The 19,921-nt window shown below is 35.8% G+C and overlaps 1 protein-coding gene across 2 annotated transcripts in view; it reads left to right on the plus strand.

Annotated features, from left to right (window-relative positions):
* LOC145668212 (uncharacterized) overlaps positions 1-19,921 on the plus strand; it is a 93,739-nt gene that overhangs the window by 19,401 nt on the left and 54,417 nt on the right. Inside the window, exon 1 of one of the 2 annotated variants that reach the window (XM_081735861.1) lies at positions 123-373. The exons of the other annotated variant lie outside the window; for it this stretch is intronic. The gene's annotated coding sequence lies outside the window, so the exon portion shown is untranslated. Of the gene's footprint in view, positions 1-122; positions 374-19,921 lie in introns of those variants that run through there. 2 annotated transcript variants of the gene reach the window in all.

Below are 19,921 nucleotides of genomic sequence, written 5' to 3' on the forward strand. Positions count from 1 at the left end.
TGAAGGACTAAAATCAGACACAGAAAGAAAAGACAGAAAAGTGAGAGCGACCTGGCAACCCTTCTTCTTTTGAGGCTATTAGCTTAATCTCGTCTCGCCAAACGTCAAGCAGTGAGTGAGATGCATCCATGCATTGAAGAATTCAAGCGAGCTCACATATTTATTCCTCTCTTATTTTAATTAAGTGGTTTCGTCGTATAATACATTCATTATCCGTTTAAAATCAAATTGATTTTGCGTTTCCGTGAAATCGTACATTTTAAAATTAATAAGAATTGAAAGTGCATTCAAAGTAGAAAGAACAGACGAAGTTAATGGAAGAATAGTGAAAATACTCAGATTCATTTTCGGTAAAGGACACGTCTGTTCAAAGGTAAGTTAAATAGCCTATTATTTAAACAAATAAAGTAAGAATGATAGTAGTTTTACTGGAGCGCACTGTAGCTCAGTGGCGGCCCGTGCACTGAGAAAAATATTTGTAGGTGGCATACTTAAAAAGGTAGGTCACATGCGTAATTCCTGTAGTTTTTGGACTTAACGTACAACAGACGTATAACTGAAAACGCATGTTTTATAATACTTTCAGTATAAGTGTTCCATCTATACGTACTTTCCGTATGAAACAATGTAGGCGGTCAGGATCTCACATACAAATGGAGGTATATAACATACAGCTGAGGAATGTAACATAAGTATATGCATGTGATATACGGAAAACTCTTAGATGTCAGACATCCTGCAACAGCATGATGTAACATCTAAAGGCAGTGCGTATTTAGCATATGGATAACGTATACTTCATACTGATTTCTGTAGTAAGCAAGAAGATTTCGTATATTTGTACAATATACCGCTGTCCGGAGAGCGAATTTTTCTCAGTGTGTGGTGTAGAGTGTAGAGTGGGCATCCGGAATTTTTTGCAGAAGGAGGACAAAGTTCGTAGTCCTTTTTATATTAGACCTGTTATTATTACTATTATTTTAATATATTTGTGGCCTCTTTGGAGCAGGGGCGCACCCACGGGATTCACCAGGTGGGAACCCCTCCAACAGGGACGTACGCAGGGGGTGGGTCCTGGGGGTCCGGATCCCCACGAAATTTCGACTTTTTTTGTAAATTTAGCCTAATTTTAGGGGCAATTTTAGGAATTTTAATATAAAATACCTTCATATTTAGTTTAGAGCCCCCCGAAATAAATTCCTGGGTACGCTACTGCCCTCCAAAACTTCTGAAGTCAATATATATTTCTGCACTTTCGTAATAAAACTATACTTGTTTAGCAGAAAAATGATTGTTGTAGCATGAAGATTTAATCTTACACTTTATCTGTACTATTTCTCTTATAAAAACTATATAATTTTGTCATTTTTTCTGAAAATATAGGTAGAAGTACTTTACAATTACTTATCGTCTTTTTGGGTGCAGAATAATACCCGTTCAATACTATATAAACATAGTGACTTGTAATATTAGACCTCACCCCTCCCCACAAACCTTGGACCCTTCCGAACAAAAAATACTGGATGCGCGCCTGTTTGGCGTTATCAGAATCAGATCCGGATAGGGAAAGGAACGGATGTTCAAAGAAGTCGTAGAGGCTAATTTGTATGCTACATTTCTGGTCACATATTTTGTTTGCATTACACATCATAATGTAATGTGCCGTTTATATTATTATTAATCAATTTTTAGTGCGATAGTTCTACGTGAAATTCTGTAATTTTTACGCTGCTGTATGAATCTTACGTTAGATGCTAATAGTTGGCAAAAGCACAGGAAGCTTCTAATTTTACATTTTCACTTTTTATCTCCTTTTTCTGTCATGAAATTATCATTGACAATAATAACAGTAGTATTCGAGCAATTGTAGGCTGAATAAGCTTTCCTTTTACTTGCATAGGATGAATGGATGTATATCAGGCCCGTATCCACGAGGGCAAGGGGGGCCGGACCCCCTAAATTTTTACTGGTCCCCCAAAAATTTTCACGGGAGGCTTGCACAAAAGTCTCTATTAATTATATGTGTAAACATTAACATAAAATGCAATATAAAAGAGATTATTCCAAGAATTTTTCTATTTTAACTATTTGACGAACACTTCTAAACATATTTTAAAGGAGTTAAAGTTTATCAGTCTTCTCGAATCTCGATATGAAATGACACAATACATATTGAAGCAAAAGAAGGAATATGTTCAAAATACTTCACGCCAGTAGTGTAGCCAGGATGTGTGTTTGGGGGGTCCAAGTGCTGTTATAGGTACATATAGAAAAATTACAAATAAAAAAAATATATAAACATAAAAATATATTAAAAAAAATTACAAACATCAAAGTACATTGTCGGACCTCTTTGAGGGGTTGGACCCCTCTGGGGCCCCCCTTCCCTACCCCACTGCTTCACAGTTGAAATAGCGATCTGGGAGGTAGGGGACGAAATGTGAAGTGCTTAATGCAAGCCAAATCATAAATACAGGAGCAGGAACAAAGCGTTTATCTTTTGTCGATTGCAGTAATGCCGGTAGGTTATTGTTATTCTATTGTGTAGTTGTAGTACATACATGCACTGCAAAATCCTCGTCAACAGCAAACCTTAGATCAGCGTTTCCCAACCTTTTTCAACTTGCGGCACACTATGAATGTAACTTGAATTCTTGCGGCACACTCATAGATTTTATTATATTTAAATATAAAATACCATGGTATATTTTTCTGTGATTACCGATATCCTCACAGAGAAGAAAGCTCGATCACTGATTTTCCACCATGGTAAATGATGCTTAATTTTTATACTAATTTAAAAATAGAAAACAATTGCAATGAAATATTGGACTTAGGTTTTTAAAAATACGCTTTCTTTTTCGAAAACTGTTTCCAAACTTTCACTAACAAGGAAGATCACTAAATAACGAACGTACAAACAAATCTCTTTTACTTTTAAAACAGAAATGTGGGTAATTCGTATGCATGTTTTTTTTTTTTTTCGAAAGGATTGGATATTTTAAAATTTGAAGTTACGAAATAGTCTGCAACAATAAAGAAGCAATAATGGTCATAACGTCATAACAATGATAACAAATACCTTTTTCAATATTAAGTAACGCGGTATGGAACTTAAAATTGTAGATTTATATTAGAGGTTCATAGTAATGTGAAATACAAATATACATTTTTCCCTATGTCTTGCAATTTAATTGTTATAGAATTAATAATTTTGTTTCGATTTACTCGCGGCACACCAACGGCCCATTCACGGCACACCAGTGTGGCGCGGCACACCAGTTGGGAAACGCTGCCTTAGATTAATTGTGGAACAATTAGTTGTGAAGTGAATTAAGAGCTCCGAGTTCCGTTAAAGGCAACTGATTCTAGTAAATTATTGTGATAAAGGGCGCCGATCAAGAAGGGCAAGGTGGGGCGCTCGCCCCCTAGAAGAAATTGTACTTCAGAATATCGAAACCCCAATAGAATGTTTACATTAGTTACAGCAAAATTTAAAACTATATATGAAACGTCGCTTATACTTGCCCCTCCTTGGAAACTACAAGATGGGCGCCCTTGATTGTGGTGTGATATGTAAAACAAGAACTGTGGTGGAACATTCGCCAAAAAAGTAATGGTTGCAAAGACTTTCACATGTTTGTTCTCGTAGAAGAATAAAGTTAAGCTAAATTACCTTAATTAGATGAGTAATTTCCTTGCCATTTGTAAGAACCATTTCCTTACCACTTGTCTGCGTCAGAAGGGAAACGCCAAAAGTCACTAGAATGTGCAGATTTACCCGAAGTACGTACTAGATCACTAGTTCAATAGCAAATCACTGAATCCAGTACGAAATTACTAAATGTGGCATCCCTGCTTTTGACCACATGTTCATACACTTTTTTTCATGTTTTGATGAGTACATTCACCTCCCAAACGCTGCAAACAGTGCACGCGAACACTTTGTATATATACTCATTAGCGATCTGCAAGAGCCGAATTTTTTGGCCCGAGCTTAATCTGGCTCGAATGTAGCTAGGCCCGGCCCAGCCCAACGCAGGCCCGGAAAATTTTGGAAGTTTTTGTCCCAAGCCCGGCCCGGCCCAAATTAATAGTGGAGCCAACTCGCCCAAGCCCGGCCCGTGCCGATCACTAGGGTGAACAATTAATTCTCTATATAGGAAAAGTGGAGCCGCTGAGCAATACCTACTGTAAAAATTGCATTGTTTTTAATACCTTTCACTCTTCGTTGGTTTTATTGCAATTATCATTTAACTAAAGTCAATAATTATTAAAGAACTGCAAATAATCGCCCGAGCCCTGCCCTACCTGAAGCGCCGGCCCGCCCAAGCCCGACCCGTGCATAAAAAAATCTCCAACATATTTAAATTAGAAAAATGTTTCAGAAACATTTCAGAAGGAAGATCCAGGTCCGAATTTGGACACATCTAGCAAGCCAGATGAAGCGCAATGTTCATATTGCCATACGTGTTTTCTAAGCCAACGAGGTCTAGCCATACATACTAGTAGATGCCACCGCGAATCACTCAAGAGAAATCTATCTTCTTCCAATGCGAAAAGTGCCATTACCTATATTTCAAATATATTAACACACGAAGCGATTGATGAAAATTCAACGGACTCAACAGCTAAAATAGGCGAACTGTTATTTTTTTTTAAGTCCCACATTCCTACACTCCGACGAGTTCCCCGAGGCGCCAGACAAGCTATGGCTCACTCCTTAAGTGAAGTTCTACAAAAGGTCACGAATACTAATAGTATTGATGCTTGGCTAGGTCTTTTAATCTTACCTTATGTGGTTCTCTGTATTCCTCGATATGCCGAAAAAGTTACCAACCTCACCACATGGGTGAAGCAAAGACTACGAAACTGGTCGGATAATCATCGAGAATCTTTGTCAGCCGAATTCATTAAATTATACAAAGTTCGTGATTTCTCAAAATCCACAGCAAGAACATTGAAAATAAACTATCAGACGGTGATGTTAGAGGTGCAGTAAAACTATTAACATCCGAAGACTCGATAGCAACTCTAGATAATTCATTGTTAGAAGCACTCAGAGCAAAACATCCAGCTCACTCACATTTATTAGACATTCCTGAACCTCCAGAGGCATCAGCATCAGCAACTAAAATATCATCAACTGAATTATTGAAAGCAATTAAATCTTTTCCTTCTGGATCCGCCGGTGGAATGGATAGCCTCAGAGCTTCAATTCTAAAAGATTTAGTTCTATCACACGATTATGAATATAGAGATCAGCTTATCAGTGTTATCAGAGAACTGTTACACCTCATTATATCGGAAAATGTACCTACAACATTGAGACCGATATTCTTCGGTGCGTCCTTACTTGCCCTTAAGAAAAAAAGCGGAGGCATTCGGCCAATAGCCGTGGGCAATATTTGGAGACGATTGTCGGTCAAAATAATCTGCTACAAGATGCGGGAATCACTAATCAACATACTATATCCACACCAACTAGGAGTCTGTGTCCCATTTGGGACGGAAGCAGCAGTACATGCAGCCCGCACATATTATTCTAGTTCGCACACCCAAGTGAAAGCATTTTTAAAAATCGATTTCAGAAATGCCTTCAATGAGTTAAATCGAGATTCCATGTTGCTATCTGTTAAAAATAATTTTCCAGCATATTTTTCGTACATCTCTCAATGCTATTCTCAACCAAGCAACCTATATATAGGAGATAACACTATTTTATCACAGCGAGGTGTTCAACAAGGTGATCCGTTAGGTCCAGTACTGTTTGCTATGACTCTCCAACCAATTGTTAATAATATAAACGCAGAGCTGAATGTCTGGTATTTGGATGATGGAACAATAGTTGGAAATACAGACGTAATACTACAAACATTAGACAGCATTCGTATACATGCATCATCAATTGGGTTATCGCTAAATTGCTCCAAATGCGAAGTAGGATTCCTCGGTGCTACAGAAGAACAAATCAAGAACTTCTATGATATATTTAATAAATCAGCACCTGGTATTCAGCTCCTTCACCAAGTAATGCAGAGCTTTTAGGTTCAGCTATCTCAACAGAGGCACGGAGCAAAATGTTACTAGACAAAATCTCAAAACTAGAATTTTTTGTCACGACTTCCCAAGCTTTCAGCCCATTCTGCTTTTTACCTGTTAAGGGCTTCATTTGGAATGCCGAGATTATTTTATTTCCTCCGATGCTCTCCATCTTGGAAGGAAGATGCACTATTGGAAAAGTATGACGATACTCTTAAAACTGGTCTGGAATCCATCCTCAATTGTTCTCTTAATAACAACTCTTGGATACAAGCTTCTTTACCAGTCAAAAATGGAGGCCTTGGAATCCGTCGCGCCACAGATATGGCTATTCCGTCTTTTTTAGCGTCTTTCTACGGTGCAAGTCAAATAGTTAGTTCTCTTCTTCAATGGGATAACGACGAAATCACCAATCCGGATGTGATGGACTGTATAGCTAAATGGACAAATTTAGTTGGGTTAGACCCTCCGGCTCTCGAAAATCGTAACAATCAGTCGGCTTGGGACGAGCCCATCGTTAATTGCCAGGCAGCTTCTTTATTGCAGACTACAAATAACATTGAAGATAAAGCCAGACTTTTAGCTGTCATGTCCCCAGAAAACGGAGCATGGCTTCAAGCTCTACCATCACCATCTCTGGGCCCACACCTATCCAATGAGAGCTTCCGAGTATCAGTTGCACTACGGTTGGGAGCAGATATATGTGAACCACACCACTGCCCCATTTGTAACACCTTTGTAGATAAAAAAGGATTACACGGTTTGTCGTGTAAAAGCAGCGCAGGCAGACACCCACGTCATTCAAGTGTAAATGATATAATATTAAGAGCACTAATATCAGAAGGAGTCCCAGCAGTGAGGGAACCGATTGGATGCAGCCGATCTGACGGAAAAAGACCCGATGGTATGACATTAATACCTTGGAAGAAAGGAAAGGCATTGATTTGGGACTTCACATGTTCAGACACCTATGCCCCCTCCAACCTACAATGTGCCTCAGTACAAGCTGGACTCGTAGCTGCTCGAAGAGCGAAAGAAAAAAGGAATAAATATAGCAATATACTCGATAACTATTGCTTTGTCGCAATAGCAATTGAGTCTAGCGGTTCTTGGGAAGAAGGAGGCCTCAAATTTATAAAAGAAATCGATCACCGTCTATCGATTAAATCAGGAGATAATCGAACAAAAAGTTTCCTGATTCAGCGCATAAGCATAGCCATTCAACGTGGGAACGTGTCGGCTATAATGGGAACGTTACCCACTAGTAAAGAGCTAGAAGATGTCTTTCTTCTGTAATTGCGAAGAAGGGAGGTTAGGAGTAAAGACAGACATCATTGGTGCATCAATTTATGTACCAACCGAGCAAGGAGTATGGAGAAACAGCTCACAGTCCATAAGTTTATATGAAAAATTACGGCATGAATGCTGTACCGTACGTCAAGACAGTGACATAACGTGACAGGTTGGAGCCTTTGAAAGCAAAAGATTTAGTACTACCTGCCGAACATTATGGGAACAAAGTACCGAAAAATAGATATTTACTGTTTCATTTTAAATTTTCATTATAACAGTTTTTTAATAATCATTAAAAATAATTTTTAATAATCATTTTTAATAATTATTTTAAATATTTAAAAATGTATAACAATATCTATCTATCTATCTATCTATCTATCTATATATATATATATATATATATATATATATATATATATATATATATATATATATATATATATATATATATATATATATAAAAATTAAATTTCATACGTTTTCTCGTAACTATAGAAAAGATTGCAAGAAACACGTTGAAAAATATTTGTAAAATATATGGAATACATTTCCTATTCTGTTTTTTATATCATATATGTAAAACATTTTCAGTATTACTTCGAAAACATTTTCTCTCTCAACATTGAAAACATATTACATTACATTCAACACAATATTTCTAGTACAATTTGTGAAAATTTTCCTTAGATTATTTTCCTTCTAACATTCTAAAAATATACTTCCTGTATTTCAGAAAATGTTTTCCAAACATTTTTAAAAAATATTTCCGGTAAATATTTGGAATTCTTCTCAGATGTAACAAGGAATATAGTTTCTCCAGTAACGGAAGAGTATATTCTGAAAACAATGTAAAAATGTTTCTATAATATATCAGAAAATGTTGTTCGCTAAAAAGAAAATATTTCCCAAAACATAACGGAAAACATTTTCTATTCATTTTTAATGTCTTCTTTTCCTGTTTTAAAGTTTTATATTCAAACTTCGATAAAATATTCTGGAAATAATACTAAAATATTGTACGAAATATTTCATTTACGTTATAAGAGAAGATTACCAAAATACTTTTGTTAAAATTAAGTAAACCTTTTTAAAACATTTCTGAAAAATATTTCTTATTTTACAGGGGCCGCGGTGGCTCAGTGGTAGAGCGTTCACCTGTGGCGCTAGGGGTCTCAGCTTCAAACCCTGCTCCCGCCAAGTGAACTTTGTGGTGGACAAACACCGTGTGCGTGGGTTCTCCCATTTCCTCCCACTTTCTTCATTCCATCATTTCATTCATTATAGATCATCACCGTCTCCCTTAGTCTAACCGGCATAAGTGTGGGACGTAAAACTCAAAAATTTCATTTCATTTTCATTTCTTATATTACGAAAGAATTTATTTTTAAAATATTCTAAACGTTTTAAAAATATATATTCAATATGTTTTCTTGTAAAACTAGAAAATGTTGCAAATAACGTATTAGAAAACATTTTTTAAATACATGAAATATATTTCGTTTCATTGTTTTCCATATCATATATGGAAAACATTTTTAGTATTATTTCGAAAATATTTTCCTTGTCAACAGTGAAAACATATTAGATTACATCCAATAAAATATTTCTAATACATTTTGTGAATATTTTCCTGAATTATTTTCCGGCTAGCATTCTCAAAATGTACTTTCGGTAATTTCTAAAATGTTTTTTAAACATTTTTGGGAAAATGTTTTCCGGAAATATTCGGAATACATTAGGGAAAGCAGCATGGAAATCTCCAGAGAAGGAAAACCTTTTGGAAACCAAGGAAAATATTTTCTTTTGGTTAAGAAAATATTCCTTGCTCTGTGGGATTGGTTTGAACCTTTTCTCTAATAGGTTCAAAGACCATTAATTTTGTTTTTGTCCACTTGTATAGTCTTCTTTGGAACCAAATGTGCATTCTGTTGGAACTCTAGGCTTGTATCCAAATAATAAAAAAAGCCAGATGAGTATCTAGTTCCATTTTGTACATGCATATTCATTCCAAAAATAATATGCGGTAGCCAGTTTTCCTAATCAGTCTGCTCCTGTACGAAAAATTTAAGACAACTCTGTATAATTTTAATCATTTGTTCTATTAAGTCTATCGAAGGGTGATAGTATTTTTAGGTGGTCATACTTCTGTGCTGCAGACGGGCGGCTCCGTACACTGGATGTTGATCAAATATAATGTGAATGCTCGAAATTTTAAAATGATTTTATGTTCCAAAAATTTTTTGTTTACGGCAGTTATTGAATCCACTATCCTTGCAATTACATAGCACGTAGCTAGTTCTGTTGCCACTAATATATACTTATTTCGTCCTTCTTCATTTAGAAAGGATGCAATGCAAGCTCATCATATACCCAAGCTTCCTCAATGTGTCCTACAGGATGATGCAATAGCTCAACCTGTTTTTTCTCCGGTAGTCTCTTTAATTTCTGGCATTCAGGACACGTACGTATCTTATGGGGAAGATAATTCTGAAGAAGAGGCATATAGAGTTTTCTTATAGCAGTTTCATAAGATTTGGAAAATCCGAAATGCGGAGCGGTGGATCGCTTGTTGAATGTGTGTAAGATGACCACAGGTTAGCCAAAGACTTCGGTATACATAAAAGATGTAAAAGTCCGTATTTAGGATTGTTCTGTTTATGTAAAATATACCGTCCTTAAGACAAAAAAGTCTTGCCGCTCAAACTGCAGAAAGTTTGTCAGGCTCCTTTCCTTCCAACACGGAGATAATATCCTTATAATTATCATACAAGGTATTTACGCTGTTCCTTCGCTGTATTAGGTAAAAGATCGCTATCCTCCGTTTGTAAAACATTAATCTGAAGACTATTAGATCTGAATGCATGATAATCTTCGTTTTTTCCTCATTGTCATCTTTATTCTGTTCTTCGTTTAATATGTCCTTTGTTTTCTTAAGCCTGCTAATGATGTCGGCTGGGTGTTTAGAGCCTGGTAAGTTAAAGTCATCGTCGACTAAAATAGTTTATACCTGGTGTATTTCCCAATCTTATTTGGCTGTGTGTTCAGTGTAGCTAGGCATTTGGCGTCCACATAAATATTAAATTTTCTGTTGAGTAGAAAGTAACGAAATTTTCGTAAGGTGTATATAAGAGCATATAGTTCCTTCTACCAAATACTAGCCTTTTGTTCCGATTTGGTCAACCTACTATAGTATGTGACTACCCTCTCCGTGTTTGTTTCTGGATTATAACAAGCAAGTATACCCCCCGCTTGTATCTTGATGCTGACGGTATAAACTATGATTTCTAGAGAATAATCGAAATGCTTAAGAGGTGGAGCTCGGAGTCCTCCTTTAATTGTTCGAAAAGAATATCATGTTCCTTTGTCCACTTGAATTTCGAGTTAGGAGTTGCCAATTGTTGAAATGGTTCAATTTTTGTTGTAAAATCTTTAATATGAGCCCTAAGGTACGAGCATAACCAAATAACACTTTTAAGAATTCTTTTTGTGAGTGGCCTTTTAAAGCCCCTTCTTACCAATTTTAGGTGATATTTTCATGGATTTTCCACTGATAAGATATCCTAAAACGTTCAACTTGTGATAGCCCAAGTGTGTTTTCTTCGGTGAGGCACGAGAGTCGTTTTTTCTAAGTTTCTTGAATAAAAGTTCTAAATCCTCTAATTACTGCTGGACGTCGTAGCTCCCGCACACAATATAATCTGCAAATGAAGTTATTCTGTTGGGTAATCCGTTCAAAATCATTCTCCTCAGAATTGACAAAGATTGCTTGAGGTAATGTTCTATAACAAACCTCAAAAATTCGTACGACTTTCTTGTGTGATTGACCTCAAAGGTCATGTATTTTTTGGCTTTTGAGATGAAGGAAAATTTGGAAATAATTTGGAATTAACTAGTCGATAAATCTAAAGTACTTATGTAAGTTTTTCCTTTTAGAGAGCTTAAAACGTCTTCTGTTCACTAAAACGGTACTGATAAATACTTTGTATAACTATTACACTTCTGCAAATTGAGTACAATTCGAAACAGTTGTGTACCCGGTTTGCGGAGAACCTAAAGTGGCGAACTGAAGCTGTTATTGTCTGTGGGTCTAATGAGCTTTGCATTAAGACGTTCTTGAATTTGCTTATCTACCTGGTCTCATATATGGAGAGGAATGGGAGGTGAGCGATCGTGGAATGCGGCTTACTTAAAATAATGATCTTGTACCCTCTAAAATATCCAAATATAATCGGGAACATATGTAGAAAAGTTTATATTTAAAGAAGTCATAAACCGCCTGTTTTTGAGTTTTATATAAGTTAGGTTTGACGTCAAAGAGCTCTTTCTTAAAAAATCTCTGTATATCTTAAACATTCCTCAATTTCTCCCTTAGGCGTGTATTGGTGCGGATTTTCTGAAGAATTTGGTGTTTCTAGAGCATTAAAAGAAATTTCGTGACCTCCTCGACAACCGCCACTGGTTTATTTTTCTTTATAGTAATGGTATGGCTGTTGGGATTAGAGATTAAAATTGTCATTTTGTTAACGTCAATTTTCTGATCGAGAGCATGTAATCTATATCTCAAATATTCCAGGGAATAATAACAAAAAAAAAATTGTCATGTAATTCTTTCGTTCTTACAACAGGAATGAATGTATGCGAACGTGGAGGAAGTGTTACGTTCTTAGTCAGGAAAGAACAGTATCGCTGAGGTTGCATTATGACTCGTGCTGTAAAAGTTGATAATGCATCTTTCATCTTCGTTGCTGGTAGTGTTGACTTCCATGGATATTTAAAAGAAAGAAATTGTGTTTAAATCGATGGTGGCGTAAGTACTTTGGTGGGAATCAATTCCAAAAATGATTGACAATGTTCTGTTTACTATCCTAAAATAGTGGCTAAACGTTGTCTGTCCTATCTTGAATGTTTCAAATAAATGTTTTTTCCTGATACTCCCTTTACTATAGTTTGGAATGAAATTAGATCCGTTCCTCGTGGTATACTATCAAAGGGTGATATTAAAATAGAACTGCCTGTATTTATTATCGCAATTTGTGGTTCTAATTTAGTATTGACTACTAGATTTGATCTATTAGTTTCATTTTCTAAAGTGATATGCTAAATTTTCTGATTGGTGCTCCGAAGCAGGAATGTCATAATTTATTTCATTTGAATTATAATTACTAACTTATATTTTCTTCTCGGATATTTGTATGATTTTGACTATCGGCCCACTTTTCAAGGGGCAGCCCTGCACGTTTTTTGACGCCTATAACATGTAGAAGCTCCATGTCCACGCATTCGATACACGGAAGAGACTAATATATGGTCTTCCATAGGTGTGGCCCGTTGATTGTTCTGGGATTGTCCCTGCCTTTTCTTCCCTTTATTATTTTGATATTGGGTGTTCTTGTGAATTCCTGTCCCCTATCTTTGGCTGATTTCTATAACTTGATTGTGCTATTACTAACATCTAGTTCCGCCATTTTATTGGCCAAAGTGGAAAAATCAGGTTGAGCAGGCGTTTTCTCCTTTTGGGGAACGTTCCTAGGTTCTTGACTAGCTTTACATTGCTCTTGCGGATTTGGTGCTAATGGTTGAGAGGATTTTAAAGATGGGCTAGATTGATAGCTATTAACTTGTTGTGGAGGTACTGGAATATAATTGTGCATTTGATGTATAGCAGGTTGCGTTTGTACAGGAAAAGTATGATGGTAAGGTTGTTGGATGGGATATGTTATTTTTGGGTCATTTGGTAATATAAATGATGGGTTATGGCCATATAAAGTGTGTATTTTCTGCGTAAATTCAACATAGTCTCACTTACTTAAAAGATCATTGGCGGACTCTAACGCGTTTAATTTAGTTTGCAAAGCTTCAACTGCCTCAGATCTTTCCAGTGCAGTTTTATTAAGAAAATCCCGTTGAAGTCCTAGTGATAAATGGTGGATCTTCTGTTCCTCTGACGCGTCCGGTAGCAATTGTCTAATTGAACAAAATTTACGCACGAAGTATAAATCTATAGGTGCCTCGGGTCTCTGCTGAAACAATTTTTGTTCTGACTTATATGACGGAACCTTCGATCTGCGTAATGCAATTAATTTAGTTTTACCAAATTTTCGTAGGTTAACATCCCAAATTGATTCTGATTTTTGAGTTACAATACTAAATCTAATGCTGTATCTGGTAAATATATCGGTAAAATTTTCTTTTTCTTGGCTGACGAATGCAATATATTTACCAAATTTTCGTAGGTTAACATCCCAAATTGATTCTGATTTTTGAGTTACAATACTAAATCTAATGCTGTATCTGGTAAATATATCGGTAAAATTTTCTTTTTCTTGGCTGACGACCACGACTACATAGTAGCCATGTGATCGAACAACAAAAATCTATCTAGGTCTTTATATCAAACACGTGGCCGGAATATTTATTAAGATGGGACATACTAGATGCGTCTTCTGTCATATTAAAGTTTGTATTATCTTTTTTCTGATCTATAATGTCTGCCTACCAGATATTATTTACAGCATAAAATCACATTAAAACAAAAATGAAGAATTAAAAGAATAAGAAGTTAAAATGGAACATAGAAAAATTTTGATACTGACCTATTTGATTCTTGTACCTGTTAGACAGTTAATAAAAACATCGTCCCGTACAAAACTTCTGCGCCAACCACCATGTAGTAATAATTTGTGTAGGAAGAGACAATGATAGTCAGGGATTCTATTTATTTTATAAAAATATAAAAATAGTCTTTGTGTCTACAAAGTATGATATATCTTCCTATGACCAGAGGTGAAGGAAGTAATGTTTCATACGGGAACCCTTTCGCTCATGGCAGACAACGGGATGTCTTGTAGCTACTTCAGTTTTAGGTCGTTAAGTAACTTCCTCGGCTCATGGCAGCCTCGCGAGTTATGGTTTGTATTGAAGAATCCCCTCTGTTTCAAAGCAACCTCTAGGGATTTTTACGAAAGGTAGAGTCCCCTTCGTCCAATGTGACTTCCAGAGCTGTGAAGGTTTGGCGATCAGCGATCAAGTGTTGCATGAAGAGTAAAAAGAGAATCGTCGTGATTGGGAAAGTGATTGTCGCTAACTTGAGCTTAATCGGATAATTGTGAAAATAAATTTCGGTATTTTTGCTGTTTACGTATATCTCGTGTTGGTTAATTTATATCCGACTTCCGGAGAGAAACATCAAAAGAATTTAATGACAGTGTCTAAAGCGACAACTCCTAGTCACGACCCCTCTTCAGTTTTATTAGAAATAGGAAAAGGAGAAGTGAGAAGGAAGAAGGAGGTAGGAGGACAGAAGAAAAAGAAGAAGAAAAGAAGAAAGGAAAATTAATTAGAGATAAAGGGTTACTGGATAATGATGAGATTATGGTAAAGGAACTTGAATAGTTTTAAAAGGGTGATTCATACCCGAATTTTATTATTTGCTAATCAATTTCGAATTGATTCTGAAAAGACACATGTTCCCTCATACTGCCCTGACCTGGATCCAGGCAACTGCACAAGTGGGAGTTGCCCTGACCCAACCCAGGTGATGAGAAGTTTTAAGTTAATCGTTTGTCTGTTATTTCCAAACATTAAATAGCCTTTATCCAGTAGCTGAATTTCCATAGTGGAGATCGAACACACATTTCAATTAGAAAGAAAATCAAAATCGTTTACGTCTTTTACGCAAATCAAAGTTCCTGGCATTCTTGAAGAGACTGTCGTTATCCCGGCTTATTCTGTTGTTTAAGCTTTCCTTCCAGAGCCGATTTAGAAAAATTTAAAGTTAGTTATCATTCATGACCTCGGCCATGCACCAATACACATATAATATAGTATTAGACACATATTATAAACATTATCGTCATAAATCAAGATTAAAGTCTCAAAGCTAAATTTGTCATTCATTCACACGAACACACATCCATACAGGGCCATGTATTGATATAGGTAAATCAGATTAAAGGAAACTACCATCTAACTACAGTTGGTTAACATTTATTGCATCTATTAAAATTTAAACACAAAGCAAATGTTTGTAACATGCAAGTGAATACACATGTAAAAGGATCGTTCCATATAAAATCTTGGATTACGTCAATATACACCGTAGATCTGAAATTAACAGAAAGGTGAAAGAAGGAAGAAAATAATTTAAATCTTGATAAAATAATGCGTAAATTTGAAAATCTAGGTACAGTCTATTATATTCCATCTGAAAGAAAGAAAAAAAACTTAAGATGATGGTTGAATGAGTCCATATCTCATATGAAAGCAAAGAAAGAAGAAAAATTAAAGAGATAATTTGACGAGTCCTTTCTCGTACTTTCGGACGACATTTTGTGTTACGTATTCGTAAGGCACCCTTTTGGTGTCCATGCACTTAATTCCACTTTATTTAGCTATACACACATAAAGTAATAATAATTTGTGAATAGCACGTATTCAGGTTGTAAACTTATTCGTTTATATATTTTTCCAATTCCAAAATTGAAAAACAAAGTTTTGTCACTAATTTCACAGTGAGTACGTCACTCATTTTGTTATTCCATTTATTACCTCGTCCATTTACTAGCCTTTTAAATCACTATCACCTTTTATCACCTTAGGTGCACACATTTATAGTTAGATTAGCACAATGTGGATAAAAAACGAAAATTTTCTAGGTTCAAAGAGATTTTACTTTTGTATCAAGACCACAATTACTGAAGGGAAAACACTATTTAGGTTCGAGGATTCGTATAAGATGGATGAAATTGGAATGTAATTGCACAGGAAAATTTCAGGTTTATGGACTTGAGGGTAAGTTTGATGATAAATTGGGGTTACGATGACCTGCCTTAATTTCATGCCAATTTAGTCACTTGATGTATATGAGTGAGAAGTACGCATTCTGTTTACATATATATATATATATAACTGTATATCAGGTCTCAGGTGCTATTTTACATAAAGAGCAAGTAGCTATGAACTTATTCACAATGAAGGAAAGAATAAACAAATATAAGTATCCGTCCTTCTCTTTTAAAGAAACCAAGGTGTTAAAAAGATTTAACATGGAAAGAAAGGGAAGGAATTCTGCTACTGTAAGACATACTGTACATGTATAATTCATCTGGTCTGGTCGTCATATTTCTCAGTATGATCAACTCTTGGAAGTTCATCTCCAAACAAGCGGGCGAGGGAATGGCAAAAACGAATGACGTCATGGCTTCATGTTTATCATGAAGCTGAAGAAAATTACTGACTCAACTCACGCACGTGAAATTGTTCCTTTTCGCTGACCGCCTCTTTTCAAAGGATGTAACTCAGTTTCTAGGTTGTTGCTTTTTTTTTTCGCTAAGGCAAATTTTGTATTTTTGCACTTTTTGAAACTTCCCTCCTTTTCCTTATATTATTCCTATAACAATTTAACAAGTAACACCGAGTGTGTGCGGCATTCCTACTACTTTCGCTTCTCTGCAGTCCCTTTACAGCGTTTGCACACGTCCCCGGCAATTCCGGCGATGAAATCGGCGGCAATGTAATCAAATGGTAGCTTGCACACGCTTTCCGGCCCGGCAAAAAAGCCGGTGGAACTCTCGGGACCAGCAAATGCAGTCGGCCTAGTCGCCGACAATGTCGGTGTCGGCTCCGGTTCCAGTTTTGTCGGCGGCAATACTTTCTTATGCGTGGATGCACACGCAACCAAGTAATGTCGGATAGGTTTCTTCAATTTAGCTACAGTGGATGAGTAGCAATGTGTTGTGTATTCTTGTTTATTTTCCTGTATTTGGATTGCTTTATTTACTTGTTTTTTTTCTGTTATTTTCTTTTTTTCACATCACTTCAATATATAATGAAGAATGAAATAATCAAAATGGCTCTGAGGTACCACAAATATAGCGGCTTGCTATTTACATAAATTCTCAGAAAGAGAAATTTGGATCTTGTTTGAATTACCCAACTGCGGCAAAACGAAAAGTGAGTTTCACAGATATATGTATATACAAGGGGCTATAGCCCCCCCCCTTGACGCTCAGGTTTACACTGGATAAAATGGGCTTCAATTCAGCTTTACACTGGATAAAACGGCAAATTATGGTTTAGCCCCTCCCTTGATCATATCCTGGATCCGCCACTGTGTATATATATTAATTTGTTATCTTCTTCAGCCGAAACTTACTTAAACGATTTAAACAAAGGTGTCGTTGGATTCGTTTTGATAGAGAATATGTCTTAGCATATATGAAGTCATAATTAAAAAATCAACATGGCGGAAATGAACAAAATGGAGATATGAAGAAATTATGAATCTAGGATAGTTGCCCAGTGTTTATCCTGTTAATTATTCAAGCCAGTGTGTAGGGTATAAATAACCTTCATAATAAGAAAACAAGGGTTTAAATCTCCATCATAATTAAAGAAGTAGGCATTCCCAAGCTTAACAAAAGTTGTATTAAAGTAAATAAAAACTAAAACACAACTACAGAAAGAACTGAAAAAGCACAAACAGGACAAGAACATTTCCAGTCTTGTGGTTGCACTCTGCTTTACTCTATAGATCATAATAAAAATATTCATGTACGCTGTGTCTAGTCTGGTATTTGTACCACAGAAAGATTGTTTCATAGAACGGATTTCTGTATCTTGGCGCTGAATATGATTACTAATTCGTTGTACTAAGAAATCGAAAGTTTCTTTAGACTTGCGAAAGTAATTTAAAAATTTCCAATCATATTTCCGCAGCTTTTCATATAATGACTCACTGTCAATAATGCATGGATCCAAATCTTTCTAGTGCTGCTTTGTTTCCTCTTTCTTCGCCGTAAGTACAGCAAGGCAAGGGGTTTGTTTATTGATAGACTCATGTTCTTTCCACGTTCAAACTCAAACTACTTCTCGGCACCGGTATTACCGGGATGTGTGTGCAAAGCACCGCCGGAACCGGTTTTGCCGGCCGCGTGTGCAAAGCAGTCCCGGTTAGGCATTGTCGGTGCCGGGGTCATACTAAAAATAAAAGTTTTTTTTTTTTGTTTGTTTGTTTGTTTAGTCATAAGTGAAAGGAGATAATGAAATGCAACTTACTACAATCATAGATAATGTTATTCTACAACAGAAAATATGAACCTGAAGAATTTTTACTGTTGCCATCCATATAAATTACAGTGTTGCCAGAAAAACATTTACCCCAAAATCTAAGTTAAGGCAGCGACTAGAGGAAGGAACTAGGGTTGCCAACTGGCCGGTTTTCACCGGCGGCTGGCCGGAAATATTGTTGTTATTTTGATTAAAGCCGGTGACCGGTACAAACTTCTTACCACCCTTTTATAAACGGTGTTTTTAAATTTGTATCTAGTTCGAAGCAATTTCATCTAGTTCGAAGTATAGATTTAAAAAGTAAGTTTCATTATGTAAATCCAAAACACTCACCTTTCAGCATCTATCAACGATTAATATATTTTGTTCATTAGTTTAGATAATTTTAAAAAGCTGACAGGGACTGTATCAGGGAAAAATCACGGAAATTTAAAATTTACTTGTAAGGAATTTTATACATTTGTTGAAAGTGAAAAAGGACTTCTTAAAGCAATTTCCTATAGTTGAAGTTTTAGTTTAAAGAATAAATTTCATTTTTCAAATCGAAAATTGTCATGTAAAGATTAATATACTTTTGCTCATCTGTTTCGATAATTTTAAAGAAGTGGCAGTGGCGATTTCAGTTTCTCATTTATAGCACAATGTATCTATTACACTTATTAGTGAATGTACTAAGGATATGCAGATTGAAGGTGCTAATGCACTTTTATTCACGATAGTACATTTCCTTCCCATGAATGGGTCCGAACATAGATACTTCACACTTAGACCTATGTCATGGGAAGGAATAAGGGAATTTGAGGGAGTGCCGGTTTTTTATTTTTCAGAGTTGGCAACCCTAGAACGAATTCAACTGCATTTGATTACATATCATGTTGTCTTGGAATCTTGTAAACTAGTTTTTAAATAATAGTTACATTTAGTTTGTAATAAACAAAATAGTTTTAACATACAGTTATTCAAATTAAATAATAATGTTATTTAAAAAGTAGTTCACAGTATACAAAAAAAAAAATGATACATAATTAAATGCAGTTGAGTCCGTTCGTCTACTCGGTGCCTTAACTTATATTTGGGTGAAAACGTTTTTCTGGCAACACAGTAATTTCTATTGAAGGCAACACTGAAAAATCTTCTGGTTCATATTTTCTGTTGTAGAATATGATTGTTATAAATTGCATTTCATTATCTCCTTTCACTTTTGAAAAACAAGCAAAAGAAAAATGGCAAATTTTGTATTGTTTTTACTATGTCTTAAGCGATTTCAATTTGCGTAACATCAGCAGGTCCGTGGGGAATATCATTCCCCACATATTTATTTTTGTGTGGGTTACCATTAACACGCAGACAATCATTTGTAAGCTACTGATGCAATCATAGTCATAGTATATGATACAGTACGTAGATTATGATAATATTATACGCAGGGTTGGCAACTACATGGAATTTTCCTGCCTTTATATATTTTGGGGATTTCTCTGCCACAGTAGTAGCTATTTTAACACTATGTTGATAC

This window comes from Thermobia domestica, chromosome 13, assembly GCF_964235325.1.
Source record: "Thermobia domestica chromosome 13, izTheDome1.hap1.1, whole genome shotgun sequence".
Lineage (NCBI taxonomy): Eukaryota > Metazoa > Arthropoda > Insecta > Zygentoma > Lepismatidae > Thermobia > Thermobia domestica.